The sequence below is a fragment of the Mobula birostris genome, chromosome 4 (assembly GCF_030028105.1).
Source record: "Mobula birostris isolate sMobBir1 chromosome 4, sMobBir1.hap1, whole genome shotgun sequence".
In the NCBI taxonomy this organism is placed as follows: domain Eukaryota; kingdom Metazoa; phylum Chordata; class Chondrichthyes; order Myliobatiformes; family Myliobatidae; genus Mobula; species Mobula birostris.
In genome coordinates this window covers 164,854,372-164,872,908 of record NC_092373.1, presented here as the reverse complement: position 1 = coordinate 164,872,908, position 18,537 = coordinate 164,854,372, and the positions used below count along the sequence as shown (strand labels likewise).

At 41.6% G+C, this 18,537-nt stretch overlaps 1 protein-coding gene across 1 annotated transcript in view; it reads right to left on the bottom strand.

Moving 5' to 3' along the window:
- tbck (TBC1 domain containing kinase) overlaps positions 1 to 18,537 on the bottom strand; it is a 338,866-nt gene that overhangs the window by 206,033 nt on the left and 114,296 nt on the right. The window lies entirely within an intron of this gene.

The window sequence follows — 18,537 nt, the reverse complement described above, 5'->3', positions numbered from 1 at the left end:
AGTTACTAATTTCTCAAAAGACATCAATCGGCCATCTTGGAACAGATCCATGAAGGAATAAACTCCTTTATTCCTCCAAAGAAGAAAGGTAGAATCACTTAATGAAGGTTTAAATAAATAATTTCGATAAATCAAACTAAAAAGTTTAAATTTTTTGAGATTAAAAAAATTACGAAACTGGAAGCAAATTCGTAATGACTGTTTAATCACAGGATATAAATTTAAATCAACAATTTTGGCCAGTTGTACAGGTAGGGGACAATAATAATGAGGTTAAGTGAAACTGTTTCACAGTTTTTAATTTCAAATCAGCCTAAGGTGGTCGTTCATTTTTATCAGCCCAATATAATCAAAAACACATATAACATATATTAACAGCCCAATAATACATTCTTAAATCAGGCAGGGCAAGACCTCCATCCTTTCTATATTTTTGTCAGTGATATTTACCAATTCTTGGTCTTTTATTATTCCAAACAAAAGATGAAATAATAGAGTAACCTGATCAAAAAACTTCTTAGTTAAAAAAATAGGGATATTTTGAAATACATATAAAAATTTCGGTAAAATCATAATTTTAACTGCATGAATTCGGCTGGCTAACGGAAGTGTAAGTGGATTCCATCTACAAAATAATTGCTTCATAAAATCCACTAAAGGAACCAAATTAGCTTTTTAAAGGTCTTTATGATTTTTAGTAATAATAATACCTAAATATTTAAAAGAGTCCGTAACTCTAAAAGGAATATCATCATATATAGAAGCAGAGTCATATAGGGGAAATAATTCACTTTTATGAAGGTTTAGTTTATATCCCGAAAACTTTCCAAATTCATTTAATAGTTTCAATAAACTAGGAATCGATTCTTCAGGATTCGAAATATAAACTAAGAGATCATCAGCATAAAGGGAGATCTTATGAATAGTCCCATTTATGAAAATTCCAAGGATATCTTTAGCTTCACGAAGTGCAATAGCCAAGGGTTCCAGCACCAAATTAAATAACAAGGGACTTAATGGACATCCTTGTCTCGTACCCCGCGAAAGCCGAAAGAAGGGAGATCTGCAATTATTGGTAATAACAGTAGCAACAGGGCTTTTATATATCATTCTGATCCACTTATTAAAATTAATACCAACGCCAAATTTCTCTGAAACGTTAAATAAGTATTTCCATTCAACTCTGTCAAATGCCTTTTCAGCATCGAGAGAGACAACACATTGGAGAGTCTTAGAAACGGACAAATATATAACATTTAACAGTCTCTGAACATTAGAGAAGGAATAATGGCCCTTTACAAAACCTGTTTGGTCCTGAGAGATAATCTTAGCTAAAATATTCTCCAGCCGATTAGCCATTATTTTTGAAAGAATTTTAGCATCCACATCTAATAATGAAATAGGTCTATATGAAGCACAGTCAGTAGGTGTTATCTTATGCTTGACATGTTTTAATGCACTGTGTAGCTGATGTTAAGAGCTACATAACAATAAATGTGAACTTGACTGATGAACTGAGGAGGAATGGGGGATGATAGACTGATGGAGAAAGGTAGTGGAGGGAAAGGAATGGAGTTGGGAGACAGCGGCAGGAGAAACATAATCCTGGCAAGGGAAGCATAATCCCATTTCTTACACAACAAGTCCCGAAAGGGGTTTGTACATTTCAGTAAGCTCACCTTCCACACTTCTAAATTCCACAGTATACCTAATCTATCCACATAGGACAAATACCCTTTACCAAGAATCAATCTGTTAAAATTTAATCTTGTTCCTTGTCTCACAAGTATATTCATGTTTAAGTAGGGAGAACAGTTCTGCAGAAAATATTTTAGATGAAATTTCACCAGAACCCTTTATAATTGCAATAAAATGTCTTTACTCTAATGCTCAAATTCTCTCTCAATAAATAACAACACAATACTGAAAGTTAACTTAGGTACTGCAAGCAATTAGGAAGACAAGTGACATGTACTTAAATAAGCTGGTCACTTGAACTTTACTCCACCCTTTTTTTAAAAAGTGTTGTTTTTTCTTCAATTTCTTCCACCAAAATGAATAACCTCATGTTTTCCACATTATATCCCATCCATTATGTCCTTGTCCATTTATCCCTTGCAGTTTTCAAGCATCCCTAATCTCCAAAACATCAAAGTGGATATATTACACTTGGTGCTGTCATCAAAGTCATTGACAATTGATTTCAGAATAGCTGGAGTCCCAGTCCTTGATACCATCCCACTGGGCACAGTCTCACAAGCTAAAAGATTTACTCCTGAAATCCATTTAACTATTATTTTTCTCTTCATCTTTTATAGATTGTCTTTCAAAAATAATCCGTGACTTATAAATGTTGTAATCTCCACCTCCATAAGGTAGTTATAGCCGGGGGTGGTAATGGGGACAAACTCCGACTACCTATTAAATTCTCCCAATGGCATGCACCACAAATAGCCTCTGACAACAAAGTCCAGATCCTGGCCTTCACGTGTGGCTTAGCTACTCAGCCCAGCAGAACCGTTTCTACTGGCAGGACAAGGGGCAAAGGCGGGTTACTGGCACCTTAAAACCAGTCGCTTTGGGCAGATGGGGCTCGTCAGCTGTGGTTGGCAGCTCATCTAGAAGGAAAATGCTGATCTCAAACCTCCACTGCCTTGTGGCTATACCCCCTCATGGGGAAGGCTTTGGGTGTAAACCCTGAGGATAAAATCCAGAGCTGGAGTCCCTAAGTCATTCCTACATTGAGTTCAATGCTGACTGGCAACTCCTGCGACGCTGCTGGTACCAAACTGTATCAGTCTCTGCCTTTCCTTTGGGTTTATTAGATGCATAATGAGGGGGAACTTGCTACTTGGGCAACAGCTTACTCTCCATTCGTACTGCCCAGGCTTGCGTACCCCGACAGCTAGGAAGCAATATCCGTGGTCAACTCTGACTGATGGAGACCCTCACCTTACCCTTTGCTGCATAATTCCTGGGGTATAGTAATGCTGTGGTTAAATTGCTAGACTAGTATCCAGATGCACAGACTATTGACGCAGCAACCAGCTGCGAATTTAAATCACATAATTAAATAAACATGAAATTAAAAAGCTAACATAAATTAGTGACCAGGAAGCTATCACACAGTTTTGAAAGACACAGCAAAAACTGCAAATGTTGGAAATCAGAAATGAAAATTGAAAATATTGGGGAGATTCAGTAAGTCATGGAGAAAGAAGTAGAAACAATGAAGGGTCACTGATGTGGTACTTTAGTCCTCTATAGATGTTGAGTACCCCTAGTATTTTCTGTCTTTTTGTCTTAAAAACAATCTTGTTCAGGATGATAATTTATCTATCGAGGAATCTACTTATAGATCTATCCACAGAGGAGCAGCACCTCATGCTCCAGCTGAATAATCTACAACTGAATGGCATAAACGTTGAATTGTCCAACTCTAGACAATATGCTCCCACTCTGTCCCTTTTTCTTCTGATTTATCTAGGACCTCCCAAACACACACAACTCCACCCATTCCCCCCTGACCCCCTAAAGTCCAGTTTCTTTCCCCCTCTAATGCAATGCTGATTCAATTTGCTGAGCTTCTGGATACAAGTTCCCCATCTTTCTCATCTGCAGCTCTTGAACATGGATAACTGCAGTTATCACAATCTGAACTGATCCCCAAACCAGCTGACTCACTTTCAAGGACTTTACAACTCTTGTTCTCAATATTTTTTTTCTCTATTTGCACAGTTTCTCTTCTTTTGCCCATTAGTTGTTTGTCTATATTAGTTTATGGATAGATTTTCATAAATCCGGTTGTATTTCTTTGTTTCCTATAAATGCCTGCAAGAAAAGGAATCCCAAGGTCGTATGTGCTGACATATATTTATCTTGATAATAAATTTACTTTAACGTTGAGTTATGATCAAATAGATTTTGAAGTGTTCCTCCGAGCAAGCACCAATTGCCTTTCTGACATTAATAACTTCACCTCCATTCTTAGTTTACAGTGCAGTAGGGCCTTGGTTTTAGAGGTAGAGGCAGACGACAGCACTGAAGAACCCATACACATCATGGCTAGTAGTGAGAAATTCCTGCACTCTATCTATCCAACATCTTTTCTATATGCCTAACAGGTACAAACTCCCTGGTGTATTGCATCAGACACCAGAATACTGTAATATCATTAATGCTATCTCTTCAAATTACTGCAAAGTCCATTCCAATTTTTGTCACAGATTACTGGATGGAGAGAGATAAAGATAAAAGATTATTCTCAAAGATTTCTTGAAATATATTTCATGTCTCCATTAACTCTTGGGAACACGTGGCCTATAACCACTCAGGTGGAGAAGGAGCATGGAGGATAGTACTGAGAACATTGCATCCATTTATCCGGGGTACACAGAAGTCCTGTGTCAGTGACAGAAGGCACACACCATCTTACAAAGTACTGAACAGCCTGCCTCTTCAGTACCTTCTACCCATCTGTGTAAGAGTCTATGGTTTCTACTTTGGCTTGATCAATCACCTCAGAAGCCACAAAACTGTAATGGAAGTCATCCTCAATTCCACAGAATACCCTTCAAAATATTGACCAAGAGTTAACATGTTCACTCTCCACTATGCTCTGAGAAACTTCATATTTCAAGATTGTTTAATGTCTTTTTCCAGTACAGAAGTGAAAAGGAGTATGAAATAATTGTTACACTGGATCTGATACAGCACAAAAAACACAGTAAGATAAAGAACATAATAGTAAGAAGAAAACATAATAAGTATAAATACATAAGATAGCTATAGACCTAGATTGATTGTACATCTATAGAGTATACACAGGCGTGTCTGTACATGAGGTGACTGACAGAAATGATCAAATAGTGGTGGTTGGGGAAATGGAGGAGTGTGTTAGTGGGTGGAGGTGTTGATCAGTCTTACTGCTTGGGGAAAACAAATGTTTTTGAGCCTGGTGGTCCTGGTGTGAATGCTATGTGGATACTCCCCACCTGATGGAAGTGGGACAAACAATCCACGAGCAGGGTAGGTGGGATCCTTCATGAAATTACTGGCCTTTCTCTGACATCTTCCTGTATATATGTCCTTGATGGTGGGTAGACTGGTACTAGTGATTCGTTTGCCACTTTTGACAGTTTCCATACCATTCAGCAATGCAACTCATCAGGATACTCTCTAATGTGCCTCTGTAGAAGGACGTCAGTATATATGTACATAATCCAGCTCTCTTCAGCCTCCTCAGAATGTAGAGGTGTAGGTGAGCTTTCCTGATTGTATATAACGTGTTCTGGGACCATAAGAAGTTTCAGAGGTGTGCGCTCCCAGGAGTTTTAAACTGATCACAGTTTCCACTACTGTACCACCAATATAAAGAGGGATGTGAGTGATGAGAGTCTTCTTGAAGTCGATAACAATCTCCCTTGTCTTGTTGACATTGCGGAAGAGGTTATTTGCCTGGCACCAGGCCTTGAGCTCTTCCACCGGCTCTCTGTAGGCCATCTCATCAATATTGACCCTACACTGTCTTGTCGTCAGCGAACTTGACAATGGGATTACTCAGGTGTAAGGTCATGCAGTCATGTGTGAGCAGAGTGTACCGCAATAGGCTCAGCACACGGTCCTGGGGGGGCACTTATGTTGAGGATGATGTGGAGGGAGGAACAGTTGTGTATCCTGATAATCTGAGGTCAGTTCATAAGTCAGACCTACACCCATTTGCACAGCGGTATATTTAGACTGAGGAGAAGGAGCTTGTTCACTAAGATCTGTGGGGCAATACTTTGAATGCCAAAATGAAATCCAGAAACAGCATTCAAACATATTTTTTGGAGCTTTGTCCACCAACCGATTCGAAGATCAGAAGCTTGAGAGGAAGGAACTTCACTCAGGCTCACTAATGAAATAGAAAAAGGCAGCAACTCGCAGCAGTATTTTTGGAACTCTGACCAGCGACCAATCGGCATTTGGAATGGATTAGCAGGGACAAATTAAAGGAAGGCAAGGGCAAGTGTAACAGCCATCATCAGAATGGATAGAGTTAAGAGTGGTGATTTTTGAGGCTTCAGTGCAGAGAGGATTCAGTCAGAGAAAGCAAAAACAACTTTAAACAAAAGGAATTCTGCAGATGCTGGACATTCAAGCAACACACATCAAAGTTGCTGGTGAACGCAGCAGGCCAGGCAGCATCTCTAGGAAGAAGTGCAGTCGACGTTTCAGGCCGAGACCCTTCGTCAGGACTAACTGAAGGAAGAGTGAGTAAGGGATTTGAAAGTTGGAGGGGGAGGGATGGAGCCAAGAGCTGGACAGGTGATTGGCAAAAGGGGATACGAGAGGATCATGGGACAGGAGGTCCGGGAAGAAAGACAAGTGGGGGGGGACCCAGAGGATGGGCAAGAGGTATATTCAGAGTGACAGAGGGAGAAAAAGGAGAGTGAGAGAAAGAATGTGTGCATAAAAATAAGTAACAGAAGGGGTACGAGGGGGAGGTGGGGCCTAGCGGAAGTTAGAGAAGTCGATGTTCATGCCATCAGGTTGGAGGCTACCCAGACGGAATATAAGGTGTTGTTCCTCCAACCTGAGTGTGGCTTCATCTTTACAGTAGAGGAGGCCGTGGATAGACATTTCAGAATGGGAATGGGATGTGGAATTAAAATGTGTGGCCACTGGGAGATCCTGCTTTCTCTGGTGGACAGAGCGTAGATGTTCAGCAAAGCGGTCTCCCAGTCTGCGTCGGGTCTCGCCAATATATAAAAGGCCACATCGGGAGCACCGGATGCAGTATATCACCCCAGTCGACTCACAGGTGAAGTGTTGCCTCACCTGGAAGGACTGTTTGGGGCCCTGAATGGTGGTAAGGGAGGAAGTGTAAGGGCATGTGTAGCACTTGTTCCGCTTACACGGATAAGTGCCAGGAGGGAGATCAGTGGGGAGGGATGGGGGGGACGAATGGACGAGGGAGTTGTGTAGGGAGCGATCCCTGCGGAATGCAGAGAGAGGGGGGGAGGGAAAGATGTGCTTAGTGGTGGGATCCCGTTGGAGGTGGCGGAAGTTACGGAGAATAATATGTTGGACCCGGAGGCTGGTGGGTGGTAGGTGAGGACCAGGGGAACCCTATTCCTAGTGGGGCGGCGGGAGGATGGAGTGAGAGCAGATGTACGTGAAATGGGGGAGATGCGTTTAAGAGCAGAGTTGATAGTGGAGGAAGGGAAGCCCCTTTCTTTAAAAAAGGAAGACATCTCCCTCGTCCTAGAATGAAAAGCCTCATCCTGAGAGCAGATGCGGCGGAGACGGAGGAATTGCGAGAAGGGGATGGCGTTTTTGTAAGAGACAGGGTGAGAAGAGGAATAGTCCAGATAGCTGTGAGAGTCAGTAGGCTTATATTAGACATCAGTGGATAAGCTGTCTCCAGAGACAGAGACAGAAAGATCTAGAAAGGGGAGGGAGGTGTCGGAAATGGACCAGGTAAACTTGAGGGCAGGGTGAAAGTTGGAGGCAAAGTTAATAAAGTCAACGAGCTCAGCATGCGTGCAGGAAGCAGCGCCAATGCAGTCGTCGATGTAGCGAAGGAAAAGTGGGGGACAGATACCAGAATAGGCACGGAACATAGATTGTTCCACAAACCCAACAAAAAGGCAGGCATAGCTAGGACCCATACGGGTGCCCATAGCTACACCTTTAGTTTGGAGGAAGTGGGAGGAGCCAAAGGAAAAATTATTAAGAGTAAGGACTAATTCCGCTAGACGGAGCAGAGTGGTGGTAGAGGGGAACTGATTAGGTCTGGAATGCAAAAAGAAGCGTAGAGCTTTGAGACCTTCCTGATGGGGGATGGAAGTATATAAGGACTGGACATCCATGGTGAAAATAAAGCGGTGAGGGCCAGGGAACTTAAAATCATCGAAAAGTTTAAGAGCGTGAGAAGTGTCATGAACATAGTTCGGAAGGGATTGAACAAGGGGTGATAAAACAGTGTCGAGGTATGCAGAAATGAGTTCGGTGGAGCAGGAGCAAGCTGAGACAATAGGTCGGCCAGGACAGGCAGGTTTGTGGATCTTGGGTAGGAGGTAGAAACGGGAAGTGCGGGGTGTGGGAACTATAAGGTTGGTAGCAGTGGATGGGAGATCCCCTGAGCGGATAAAGTCGGTGATGGTGTGGGAGACAATGGCCTGGTGCTCCTTAGTGAGGTCACGATCGAGAGGTAAATAAGAGGAGGTATCCACGAGTTGTCGCTGTGCCTTGGCAAGGTAGAGGTCAGTACGCCAGACTACAACAGCACCCCCCTTATGGGCGGGTTTAATAATAAGGTCAGGATTAGTGCGGAGGGAGTGGAGAGCAGAGCGTTCGGAAGGAGTGAGGTTGGAATGGGGACAAGGTGCGGTGAAGTCGAGACGGTTGATGTCCCATCGGCAATTAGCGATAAAGAGATCCAGAGCAGGCAAAGACCAGAGCGGAGTGTCCATGAAGAAGAGGAGGGTTGAAGACGGGAGAAGGGGTCATCGGTGGGGGTGGAAGAGTCCTTGCCGAAGAAGTAGGCTCGGAGACGGAGACGGCGGAAGAAAAGTTCCACATCGCATGCTACACATGCCCTTACACTTCCTCCCTTACCACCATTGAGGGCCCCAAACAGTCCTTCCAGGTGAGGCAACACTTCACCTGTGAGTCGACTGGGGTGATATACTGCGTCCGGTGCTCCCGATGTGGCTTTTTATATATTGGCAAGACCCGACGCAGACTGGGAGACCGCTTTGCTGAACATCTACGCTCTGTCCGCCAGAGAAAGCAGGATCTCCCAGTGGCCACACATTTTAATTCCACATCCCATTCCCATTCTGACATGTCTATCCACGGCCTCCTCTACTGTAAAGATGAAGCCACACTCAGGTTGGAGGAACAATACCTTATATTCCGTCTGGGTAGCCTCCAACCTGATGGCATGAACATCGACTTCTCTAACTTCCGCTAGGCCCCACGTCCCCCTCGTACCCCTTCTGTTACTTATTTTTATGCACACATTCTTTCTCTCACTCTCCTTTTTCTCCCTCTGTCACTCTGAATATACCTCTTGCCCATCCTCTGGGTCCCCCCCCACTTGTCTTTCTTCCCGGACCTCCTGTCCCATGATCCTCTCATATCCCCTTTGCCAATCACCTGTCCAGCTCTTGGGTCCATCCCTCCCCCTCCTGTCTTCTCCTATCATTTTGGATCTCCCCCTCCCCCTCCAACTTTCAAATCCCTTACTCACTCTTCCTTCAGTTAGTCCTGACGAAGGGTCTCGGCCTGAAACGTCGACTGCACCTCTTCCTAGAGATGCTGCCTGGCCTGCTGCGTTCACCAGCAACTTTGATGTGTGTTGCAAAAACAACTTTGCTCAGTTTGTTCAGCTCCTCGTGGGATATGGGAAGGCAGGGGACCTCCAGTGTCCCTCATAGCTACACCTGTGAGAAGTGCATTCAGCTGCAGCTTCTAGCAATCCGTGTAAAGGATTTGGAGCTGGAACTGGGTGAACTCCGGATTATTTGGGAGCTGAAGGGTAATAGATAGGAGATATAGAGAGGTCGTTAAACCTAATGTGAGGATACAGGAAACTGGGTGACAGTCAGGAAGGAGAAGGGGTTAAGGAGCCAGTGCAGAGTACCACTGTGGCTATCCCCCTTAACAACAGGTACAGAATATCACTTTGGATACTGTTGAGGGGAAATGACCTAGCAGAGGGAAGTCAAGGAGAATCCTAATGGATTTGACAGATATGCTAAAAGCAAAAGGATTGCAAGGGACAATACTGGTCCTCTGGAAGACCAGAATGGTGATCAATGTGTGAAGCCAAAACAGATGGGGGAAGATATTAAATAAATTTTTAGCATCCGTATTTGCTCAGTAGATGGACACAGAGTTTATGCAAGTGAGGCAAAGCAGCATCAACTTCAGGTTACAGAGGAAGAGGTGTTTGCTAACCTAAGGCAAATCAGGGTGGATAAATCCCCAGGGACAGAAAAAGTGTTCCCTTAGACCCTGCAGGAGGTGAGTCCAGAAATTGCTGGGGCCCTACCAAGCAGAGTTATTTAAATCATCCTTAGTGACAGGAGGGGTACCAGAGGATTGGAGGACAGAGACTTTCAAGGTCCTTTTTTGTTTGTCATCTATATCAATAATCTGGATGATAATGTGGGGTCATCCGGTTCAGCAAATATGCGGATGTCACCAAGATTGGGGTTGTAGTGGACAGCAAGGAAGGCTATCATGGCTTGCAGAGATCTGCATCAGCTGGAAAAATGGGCTGAAAAATGACAGGTGGAATTTACCAATTGTGAGGTTTTATACTTCAGTAGGACCAACCAGGAGAGGTTTTACAAAGTGAATGGTAGGGCACTGAGGAGTGAGGTAGAACATAGGGATTTGTGACAACAGGTCCATAATTAGTTGAAAGTGGTATCACAGGTAGACAGGGTTGTAAAGAAAGCTTTTGCACATTGGCCTTCATAAATCAATGTACTGAGTACAGGAGATGGGATGTTATGTTAAAGTTGTGTAAGATCTTGGACCAGTATTGCCCCTCGCCAAAGTTGGCAATATCGTGTGCAGTTTTGATCACCTACCTGCAGGAAAGGTATAAACAAGGTTGAAAAATACAGAAAAAGTTTATAACGATGTTGCCAGTTTTGGAGGGCCAGAGTTATGAGGAAAGATTGAATAGGTTAGGACTGTATTCCTTAGAATGTAGAAGATTGAGAGATTTGACAGAGGTATGCAAAATTAGGAGGGGTATAGATAGGGTTAATGCAAGCAAGCTTTTTCCACTGAGTTTGGGTGGGGCAACACCAAAAGTCATGGGTTAAGGGCGAGAAGTTTAAGGGGAACTTCTTAACTCAGAGGGTCATGAAAGTGAGGAATGAGCTTGCAGCACAAGTGGCGTATGCAAGCTCAAGCTCAACGTTTAAGAGAAGTTTGGATAGGTACATGAAACATAAGAGCTATGGTCCTGGTGCAGACCAATGGGAGTAGGCAGTTTAAATGGCTTTCAGTATGGAGTAGATGGGCCAAAGAACCTGTTTCTGTGCAGTACTTCTCTATGACTCCAAGTGTATGCATAGCCTTTAAATGTTTTTCCATTTCCCTTTTGAATAGAATCATTGATCTACCTACTTCACTCTTCTGTTTAAATTGGTATCAAAGGTACCAAAAGGTATCAATTGGCTTCTTCTTATTTATTACAATACTAAAGGAAGCAACTGGTCCATCAGGCTATGCTGACTCCCAGAATGTGACTCGCAAGTCCCACTTCCTCATCTAATTCCATGTTGACCTGCAACTTGCTCTCTCTCACAAGCCTATCAAGTCTCCTTTGATTATTTTGCCATTTACCTACACTAGGGACAATTTACTGTAGCTATCAAATGTATCAACATGTCTCAGAATTGTGGAAATGAAACCAGAGGAAAATCTACGCAGTCTTGGAGAGAACATGCAAACCCACACAGAAAGTACTGGAGGTCCAGGATTTTGCATAATTTAAGCATGTGTGCATATACACTAAGCCAAATTTCCTGGAAAACATGAGTTTTATTAATATATGATTCAAGACAGAACAGCAACATTTGCTGGGAAGTTTTAAATGATTAACATATGCATCTAAACAAAAACAAAGTAAGTGAGCAATGAAACATCATACTTCAGATTCACTGATACTTGTTTTTAAGAAAATCACAGACTACGGCTAACTTTTGTGAAAAAATATACTACCAACACATACATCTACACAAAACACAGAACGAGTGCAACAAAAAAGTCTTGATCAGTCTTTCATGCAGCAGCCATCTATAGTATTAAGACACCAGAGGTTAATCAGCCACTTTAAGGGCTGCTAATCATACACAGGCGCGTTTCTTGGTAGAAGTATTAGCAAGATCACGGGTGGCATGAGGGAGGATGGGAGGGGAATAAGAAAAATCATCCAAATCTTTGATTTCCAATTATTGTTAATTCACCAAATGTTTTGCTTAAAACTCATAAAATATTGGCTAAAAAGCCAGGTCAGAGTTTTTTTTCACATTTTTCATGAGATTATTTTATTTATTCAGTTTGATTTTTCCACTAGTATTCCATAATCAGACAAAGAATATTTTCAGAATTCCATCCATCCTGTCCTAACCAGCAGGAGAGCACACATCCACACAGAATATAGCCAGTGATGAATGAATGCTACATATTACATGCATAATCACTCACAAGTATCTCATTGACCTTGTAGCAATTAGAAATTCAGTCTGGCATCATGCCACTATGTGAACACAGCAAGCAATGGTTGAGCTCCTAAATCAATGAGATCTAAAAAATTCTTAATAAATAGCATAGAGTTCAAACTAGAATGTGCAAGTTGGACTATAATTAGCAACATCAATTAATACTTTAAATTAAGAATAAACTACATACAGCTAGAAAGTGCCTTTCATAAGCACAGACTAACTTAAAATGATCACATTTAATTAAGTGTTTTTGAAGTATAATTACTGTTGTATTTAAGAAATGTAGCAGTCAACTTTGGTTATATCAGGTTCCACTTGGGAATCTGAAAAACAGATGTTTTGGGAGGGCTTTGTAAGATTTCTCATTGAGTCTCAATGAAATCCAATTTCATTGGAATATACAGAATTTTGACAAGGCTTGACAGGCTGGATATGGGGAAGAGATTACCCAGGCTGGGGAATCTAGAAAGTAGGTCACATTTCAGGATATGGGGCATGACATTTAGGATTGATGGGATGATAATTTTTTTCATTAACTGCAGAAAACCATGGAGGCCAAAATCATTGAATATATTAAGAAGGACATATATAGTATTCTAAACACTAGAAATGAGATATGCTTTAGGGGTAAAGATCATATTGAATAGTCTAGCAGGCTCAATGGGCTGAATGGCCTACTCCTTCTATTTTCCTGAATTTATGTTTAAGGATAAACATTGACCAGGAAATCCTGAGAAAACGTATGTTTCTCGGCTGATCTAAATATTCTATTTCTGCATTAAAATACAGAGAACACCTCAGATTAATTCCTCACTTTAAGATGACATCTCTGCTGATACAGCACTCCCTCAGTAACACAGTGGCATATCCGAACACTCGAGACTGGATCTAATTCCTTATACTTTTCATTCAGAGCAACTGTGCCTTCACCGAGCCATGAATGACAGCTAACTGCACATCTATTATGATCTAGCCCATTTTATAAACACAACAGATTCTACAGATGCTAGAAATCTTAAGCAACACACACAAAATGCTGGATGAACTCAGCATATCAAGCAGCATCTACGGAGGGGGATAAACAGTTATTGTTTCGGGCAGAGACCCTTCATCAGGACTAGAACTGAAGGGGGCAAAAGCTAGAACAAGAAGGTGGGGTAGGGGAGGAGTATAAGCGGGCAAGTGATAAGTGAAACCAGGTGAGGAGGAAGGTGAGTGGGTGGAGGAGGGGCAATGAAGTAAGAATCTGATAGGAGAGGATGATTGACCATGGAAAAAAGGGGAGGTAAAGGGGCACCAGAAGGAGGTGATGGCCAGGTCAGGAGAATAGAAAGGGATGAGAGGGGAATAAAAATGGGGAATGAAAAATGAGAATGGGAGGAAGGAGAAATTACCCAAGCTAGAGAAATCGATGTTCATGCCAGCAGGTTGGAGGCTTCCCAGACGGAATATTAGGTATTGCTCCTCCAACCTGGTCGTGGCCTCATTATGGCAGTAGAAGGGGCTATGGATCGACATGTTGATATAGGAACAGGAGGTCGAATTGAAATGGGTGGCCCGGGAAATTCTGCCTTTTACAGTGGATAGAGCAAAGCTGCTCGACAAGGCTCCACCCTCCCCTCTACATTTTCCATAGTGATCATAACCGTCTCCCACCCACCCACCTCCCCATTCACCTGGACTCACCCATCACCAGCCAGCTTGTACTCCTTTGCCTCCATTCATCTTTTTTATTCTGCCTTCTGCCCCCTTTCCAGTCCTGTTAAAGGGCCTCGGCCCAAAACATCAATTATTTATTCCGCTTCAAAGATGCTGCCTGACTTGCTGTGTTCATGCAGTATTTTGTGTGTGTAGCCCATTTTATGTTGTAACATTGAAATATAGTCAACAACTTACTCATATCTAAAGCTATATGACCACAATTTCTCATATTTCCAGATGACATTTGTCCTGTCAAGTTTATGGTTGCTCTCAGATCAATTCCATTGATCCTGCTCCTCTACATATTTTCCTATAACCTATTCCCCTCCCCACATGCTGAACAACTCCTGCGTGATTCTCCTGGTACCCACATTGAGTAGGCATAAATTATAGAGACTAACATGATTGTGGCTTGTGGAAGGAAACCAGGGCACCCAAAGGAAACCCAGGCAGAACAAGAAGAATGTGGAAACTCCACAGGACAACTGGAAATCAGGAATGGAACTGGGCTGAGGAGTTAAGAGGTAGTAGAACTGTTGCTGCTCTACATCAGCACTGTGAAGGACTGCGGGTAGTAATGGTTCACATATATAACTTTCAAGAAGTATTATTTTCTTTCAATTTTTCTTGGAACTATACAATAATAATTCCTTTGATTAAAGATCAAAGATCATCAGTAATGACCTTTCAAGAATCACTAGATCCTGGAATGGTTCCAGAAAACTGGAAAATTGCAAATGTTACTCCACTCTTCAAGATGGGAGAGAGGCAGAAGAAAGGAAACTATAGGCCAGTTAGTCTGACCTCAGTGGTTGGGAAAATGTTGAGGGTGTCAATTATTAAGGATGATGTCTCAGGGTAGTTGTAGGCACATGATTAAAATAGGCTGTAGTCAGCATGGTTTTCTCAAGGGAAAAATCTTCTCTGACAAATCTGTTGGAATTCTTTGAAGAAGTAACAAGCAGGATAAACAAATTGATGGATGTTGTTAATTTGGATTTTCATAAGGTCTTTGACAAGGAGCCACACGCGATGCTACGTGCCCATGTGTTACAGGATAGATTCTAGCATAGATATGCAATGCTGATTGGCAGGGGGCAAAGAGTGGAAATAAAAAGAGCCTTTTCTGACTGGCTGCCAGTGACTAGTCATGTTCCACATGGGTCTGTGTTGGGACCAATTCTTTTTACATTATATGTCAATGATTTGGATGATGGAATTAATGGCTTTGTTGCAAAGTTTGCAGATGATATGAAGATAAGTGGAGGGGCAGGTAGTTTTAAGAAAGTAGAGAAGCTACAGGACAGACAGAATAGGGGAATGGACAAAGATGGAATACAGTGTCAGAAAGTGTATGGTCATACACTTTGGTAGAAGAAATGAAAGGGTTGACTATTCTCTAAATGGAGAGAAAATACAAAAAACTGAGATGCAAAAGGACTTGGGAGTCCTCGTGCTGGATTCCCAAAGGTTAATTTGCAGGTTGAGTTTGTGGTGAGAAAGGCAAATGCAATGTTAGCATTCATTTCAAGGGGCTAGAATATTAAAGCAAGAAAGTAATATTGAAACTTTATAAAGCACTGGCGAGGCCTCTCTTGGAGTATTGAAAACAAGAGAAAATCTGCAGATGCTGGAAATCCAGGCCACACACACAAAATGTTGGAGGAACTCAGCAAGCCAGGCAGTATCTATGGAAAAAAGTACGGGTGACATTTTGGCCCAAGACCCTTTGGTAGGACTGAATTGTATTGGAGTATTGTAAGCAGATTTGGGCCCCTTATCTTAGAAAAGATGTGCTAAAACGGGAGAAGGTTCAAAGGGGTTCACGAAAATGATTCCAGGAATGAATGGCTTGTCATATGTTGAGCATCTGATGGCTCTGGGCCTGTATTCACTAGAATTCAGAAGAATAAGGGGTGACCTAATTGAAACCTATTGAATTACGAAAGGCCTTGATAGAGTGGATGTGAAGAGGATGTTTCCTATGGTGGAAGAGTCGAAGACCAGAGGACACAGCCACAGAACAGAGTGGCATCCTTTTAGAACGGAGATGAAGAGGAATTTCTTCAGCCAGAGGTTGGTGAATCTGTGGAATTCTTTGCCACAGGCAGTTGTGGAGGCTGAGTCTTTATGTATATTTAAGGCAAGGATTGATAAATTCTTGATTGGTCAGGGCATGAAGGGATACGGGGAAGAGACAGGAGACTGGGGCTGAGATGAAAACTGGATTAGCCATGGAGAAATGGAGGAGCAGGCTCAAAGGGCCAAATGGCCTAATTCTGCTCCTATATCTTATGGCCTTTGCCCAAGGGAAAGTGTTAAAATTGCCCATGTGGTCCTATTACGATTCCATGTCAATGGTTCAACTTTACTTCAGCTTTGTTCTACTGAAGTGCCAATTCATTTCTGAGATTTCCTTTTCTGTTGTTCACCTCTCAGAGATTTTTATTTTATTTAGGCATACAGTGTGGAACAGATCCTTCTGGCTCAATAAGCCGCACTGCCAAAGAACCCGTCTAATCCTAGTCTAATTACAGGACAATTTACAAAGACCAATTACCCTACAAACAAGTACATCCCTGGAATGTGGGAGGAAACCGGAGCACCTGGAGGAAACCCACGCTGTTCACAGGGAGAACATACAAACTCCTTACCGACGGCACTGGAATTAAACTTCGAACTCCAGAATGCCCTGAGCTGTCATCTGCAATTTTTCTGATTTGCTGTCATTATCCTCCAAAGCATCAAAGTTCCACAGAAGATAGATGTAAAGTAGAATTTCCATGCTTTATCACCAATTCACATGGAAATCAGTAGTGCTGTAAACTAGATAAAATGTTATGTTCAAGTACCAGGAGAGAGACTTGATTTTACGGAACATTAGCCAACCAATTTTCTGTGCAAGTTCAGTGTTTTTTCTCAACTCACATACTAAATTACTGATCTTCAGTTTCTTAACTTGCGTTTAAGTAGTTCACTGGAATCTTAATTTTTTTTAAAAAATCACTCCCTTATAACTGACTGAAATAAACAACTCTGCAGCCAAATGCTTTAACACAACAGGGCATCAGAAAATAAATCAAAAGCACACTTTTCAAATAGAGTTTATTATAACTGAAAGGAATTCAATAATGTTGCTTACTTTTTCTACTCCTTTACCCTCCTGTGTTCCATTAGACACTGTTTCCCTGGTGCATTTTATTTGATGGAATCTTCACTTTAAAATTATACTGTCTACTTCTGACACATATATATCCATTACCTCCCAGCGATCAGCAAAGATTTCACATTTACCATTCACAAATGTAGTCATTTGCATGTGTATGTCATCCAAACATCTGCAAAAAATTTATAGCACAATACAAACACTGGCAGTCCACTCATCAAACATAATTTACATTATGAACTGGGATACTTTCTCAGATTATTCTTGAGGTAACAACTGATCAACGATAAAGTTCATTTCACGCAGAACAGCTTTAAGCACAAATGCCACACCAATGATGACTGTTCAAAAATCTACTGAAGTAATTTGTTGAAATGACACATTTGCAGATTATACAATTTCCGTGCACACAGGAATCTGGTACAAACACATCCAAAGATTGTTCTACATTTGTGGTATTGTAACAGCATGAGAATGGCCAGCCTCGCTCTTTTCTCGCTGCTGCCATCAGTTAGAATATATAAGTGCCCCAGGACTCGTACAAGAACATTTACTATCCCTAAATGATTAGGATCTTTAACAAAAGGGGATAACTACACTCATTCTATTTCTGGTGCTCCCACAACCTATGGTCTTACTTTAAGGGCTCTTTATCTTGTTATTTCATACTCGTTATTTATTGCTATTTATTTATATTTGCATTTACACAGTTTGTTCTTAATTGATCCTCTTTAACAGTTACTGTTCTACAGTGAGTATGCTGAGTATGCTAGCAGGAAAATTTCTCAGGGATTTATGTGGTGTCATGCAGTACTCTGATACAGTAATAAATTTTACTTTGAACTTTGAGTCTCAATGCTGATACCATGTGCACCCAGAAAAGCTTGTCAGGACTGCCCACAGAAATTAGACAGAGTTCTGCCAGTGTTAGGTATAGCATATAAGATAGGGTTTATCTATTTCAGTATAAATATCCTTTCTGTAAGGTGTGCTATTCTTCAATTATTAGAATCAATCTTCCTGGCACTGAAAACGACTTTTATGAGTGCAATATCTCATTACTTCTTTCTCTTCTCTTAATCTAACATTACATTCCCTCATTTTAATTTGTTTTCTGTACATGAAACGTCACTGAATTCAGTAAATGAATTGGTTTAAATCCTATACAGCTCATTAACACAACTGCAATGCCAGCTGTTAAGGAAATGCACAGTTCCATGTCACATTCAGTCATGACACCAACGACCTTTAGAGGATATGAGGTGGTTTCAGTGTTTACCCTGCATCAATCTTGACTGCAAAATTTTAGGAAAATTAAATAAGCTGTTTGGTCACAAGCTACAATAATTTCTGGCTTAAAACATCGTAATTCACATTAACCTTACAAATGACAGGATGCACAGAATACAAAAACAAATCAGCTGAAAAGAA